Here is a 4,418-nt window from a genome sequence, read left to right as displayed (position 1 = left end):
TATGGATAGAATGTGGAGGATTACAGTCACTGATGCTGGGAAGAAAGCAGCTCACAGCAGCAAAGCATGTCTCCACGCATGTGGTAACCTCAGCCTCAGCTGCACCAATGCACCAGTGCATGCATGCAAGAGTGGTTTTTCTCCTCAGTCTTCAAAGGCACACTGCAGACGAACCATTTTCCAGGCAAGAGTGGGAGAAACCAGTCCCTCAGGTTATGGAGCAATTTCAGAAGGCATGACTTGATGCCATGGCCACGGAGTCACTGCTGTACACCAGAGGAATCAGAAGTCCCCACCAGCAAGCCTTCATCCTCCATACCACATCCAGGAGCTTTGGCACTTTTCACTATTATTAACAACAGTAGAAACAGTGGTGTGTGAATGTGGGATATGGGCCTGTGCTTGTGTGAGCACCAGAAGACAGCCTTGGGGAGTGGGTTCTCTTCTACTTCTATGTGAGTCCCAGACATTGATCAGGCTTGCATGGCAAGTGCTTGGCCCACTGAGCCATCTTGTCAGCCTGTCGCTGTGACTCTTCTTCTTCTTCTTCTTCTTCTTTTTTTTTTTTTTTAATTTTTTTGGGGGGTGGGGGGATTGGTTTTTGGTTTTTCAAGACAGGGTTTCTCTGTGTAGCCCTGGCTGTCCTGGAACTCAATCTGTAGACCAGGCTGGCCTCGAACTCAGAAATCCGCCTGCCTCTGCTTCCTAAGTGCTCCCAAATGTGTGAGCCACCATTGCCTGGCGCCATGACTCTTATCAATACTAAATTTCATCATTTACTTAATGTGATAGATAGTCTCTGTTACTTCTGGGATTCTTCATGCATTCACTTAACAAAGATTTAATGTGTTCTGTGCTTTCTATATACTAGGCACCATGGAGACACTGGCTAGCCAGGATGAACTCATTCTACTGGTATCTCAATTGCCTCCTCAAAGTCTCATACACCTTGATTCTCAGCTGGTGAGATCTTTTGGAAGTAGGTGGGTCATGAAGATCCACCAAACGTGAACAATCCCCATGGCAAGCTCCGGAGCCTCGGAGCGGCAGCCATTCCAGCAACCGTGTTTCCCCATCACAATGGGCCGTGTCCCCTGACCATAAGGCAACATAAATCTCTCATTTCCTAAGCTGCTTCTGTCACGTGTGTAATCCCACAACATAAAGATAACCAAAACAGTTTCCCAGTTATACCCAAGGAATAATGCTGACATATCCTCTAAAGAAAGAGATGGTCCTCACTCTTTTTATTTATTTATTTATTTATTTATTTATTTATTTATTTATTTATTTATTGTTACATGTAAATACACTGTAGCTGTTTTCAGACACCCTAGAAGAGGGCATCAGATCTCATTATGGATGGTTGTGAGCCACCATGTGGTTGCTGGGATTTGAACTCTGGACCTTTGGAAGAGCAGTCAGGTGCTCTTACCCACTGAGCCATCTCACCAGCCCGGTCCTCACTCTTAATACGCTTTGTCCCACTAGACTGAGACACAGGCTGACAAATTCAGGGTGAATACTGTTGGCTGTTTCTCAAGACAGGTTAGTTCTGCGTGCTACTCCTGACTCTCTTTAACGCACTATGATTCTGTATTCTTAGTGCCTGTAACAGCTGGGCTGGATGGCTATGGGAGAGGATGAGCCCATAGTGCACAAATCAGGATGTGAAGATGCTTTTAAACTCTTTAGTGAGCCTTCTACTCCATCTAGCTGGCCTGCAAAATGCCTGATGCTCTGTTTCTTCTGTGAGAAAATAGCAGCTTAAGAATTAACATATTTCTTCTTCACTGCTGCTGCGCAGCAATTCAGTGAGTCATTAGATATCATCCATGCATGCAAGTGGGCAAACGTTATTAGTATGTGAATTTGTCCTTCCCATTTCACTCTTCTTTCCTCACTACCTATACATTCCTGCAGGTCGGCTTTGTTAGCATGAGCTGTGGCCAGTATCTATAAGACAGAGGGAGATGGGGAAAGACAGAGAGCAAGAGGGAACTGAGACATGGAAAGAGAATTAAGTGGGGGCTTAGTCAGAGAAGGCAAGTCAATTGGAACAGCATAGAGATAGCTGGGCACAATAGGGGTGGTGGGGGTGGTGTGGGGCTGGTGGTGGTGGTCATAGTGGTAGTGTGGTTGTATGGTGTAGTGGTGGTAGTGGTGATGGTAGTGGTGGTGATGGTGATGATGGTGGTGCATGGTAAAGAGATTAGAGAATGAGTTTGGGGATTTGGCATGCGAGAGGCTCGGGGACAGCTTTGAGGCAGTGAAGACTTTGGGGTGTGCAAAATATGTCAGAAGTGTTCCTGGTTGTACACTGGCCTCTTGTAAAGTTCCTCCAGAGATTCAAGGACAGAATGGCTTTCCTTCCTGTTTTCTATCTCATTTTAATTTTTTAAATTAGTTTTTGTCGCCAGACTATGCTTCTTTATAAACATTTCAGTGCCCAAATGGAACAAGACATTGCCCCAGACTTCTTTAGGGTTGCCTACATAACAAATATTCAGAATTTGGTGTACATATAGCACAGTTTCCTGAAGTTTGTAGAAGAGAGAGGGAGGGGGGGGATGGAATTGTGCCTTTACACTCTGGCTAAGTAATCATTCCAGACACCCCTCCCCCCCAAAGTGTCTAAAGAAATACAAAGGCGTGAGAATTTCTGCCAGCAGTTGTTGCTTTTCAGTATGCAAACTTCTATGAAACTAACTGTGAAGAAAACACAAAATGGGGCCCCTGACCGAGGGGTGAGACAGATGTACAGTGGATCAACATTAGAACAACTGTGTTGAAGTGGAGTGGGGACAGGGCAGAATGATCCTGCAGAGGAGAGACCCTGTTCTGCCTGCCTACTTGCCCAGGGGAGATTTTTTTCTTTTTCGTGCTGTGACAAAATCCCCAAGAGAAGCCACTTAAGGAAGGAAGGCATCAGAGGCCATCATCTATAATGGTTGGGACAGCATGGCAGAGAACGTATGCAGCCTGCTTTCCCCTTCTTTCCTGTTCATTCAGTCTGGGCTTTCATTCCATGGAATGATGCTTCCCACATCCCCCAACCCCAGCTAAGCGCCTCTGGAAACATCTTCACAGACACTTCCAGAGATATCTCCCTTTAAATTCAAGTTGACAATGAACGTTAGCCATTGCAGAAGTCCTCCAAGAAAGGCTGTGTTGAGTGATGAACAGGGGCTCTCCAGAATAGGTCCTAGAGAGAAGGAGGAGGGTGTGTCTGGAGATAGATATAGTATGTTGTCAGGGTACAGAGGTGGGGGCTGGACGGCAGACTCTACCCACTGGTAGACTTGAAACTGAAAGAGGCAATAAGGCTGGGGTGTAGATGGGTGGCATCATGTAGAGTCTGGCGTGCTGTGCTTGTATATCGTAAGCTGTGGGGAGGGCAGGAAGGTAGCAATGGAAGCAGGGCAGGGACACGGTCAGCTCTTCATTTTGGAACTAAAATTCTGGTAAGGATGACTTAGAAGAAGGGCTCGAGTGGAAGCCTAGAGGTAGAGAACATTGCAGCCACACAGGGAAACCTAAAGCGGTGGGAACAGAAGGTGGTAGCAGGGGAGGAGGGAGGGGGCAACCTGGGTAAAGAAAAGGGGGTATGCAGTTATCCTAACACTGTGTGTACTGTTGGTTGATGTGCCTTCTTAAAGAAAACGGAGACTACAGAGAGAGGAGTAGGCTTCAAGTAATATTTAGAAGTCTTAAGAACTGCTAGCCAGAATGATCAAAAATACAGGAAAAGGGTGACATTAGGCTAAAATGATGCCTTTTGTGTCCCCATCAGCCACCACTATCAGATAAATGTAAGACATATAGCAAAGCATTAATTTCTGCAATTAAGAACAGTAGTGAATGTTTTCAGATTTTTATCTCTGAGTCAATGGAATGTATGTAAAGTAGCTTGCATCTGACAATTGACTGCACAAGCATTTCACATAAGTAAGAGGCTCGCCTTTTCCCCTATGAAATGGGTACACTGTAGGCCAGGTGTCAGGGCCTCCTATACCTGTTTTCAGCTCTAACCTGGATTAATCTCTTCCCCTGGCGGAGCTACACACCCACACTTGCCTCCTGCAAGGAGAAGCTGCTGGGACGGAAATCAATGAGGCTAATGACAGGAAGGGGACATCTTAAAATCTGGGTTTTTCGTTTGAGGAGTTTGGTTGGTTTCTCCTGGAGCCGGGCAGATGAATCTCCTGGGAGGTTTATGTCCAGAGTAGAGAGGATGGGTTAGGAGATAGGGAATCAAATTCCTAGTTTTTGCTTGTTTAAAAAAGATCTTTCTTATAAAAACTTAATAGAAGTATCAACCCCTTTCTCATGGAGAGGAGCGAGGGAGGGATGGAAGGAGGGAAAGAGAGAGAGAGAGAGAGAGAGAGAGAGAGAGAGAGAGAGAGAGAGAGAGAGAG

Source organism: Mus pahari, chromosome 8 (genome assembly GCF_900095145.1).
Source record: "Mus pahari chromosome 8, PAHARI_EIJ_v1.1, whole genome shotgun sequence".
Taxonomy (NCBI): Eukaryota; Metazoa; Chordata; class Mammalia; order Rodentia; family Muridae; genus Mus; species Mus pahari.
Note: the sequence above shows the minus strand (reverse complement) of the source record.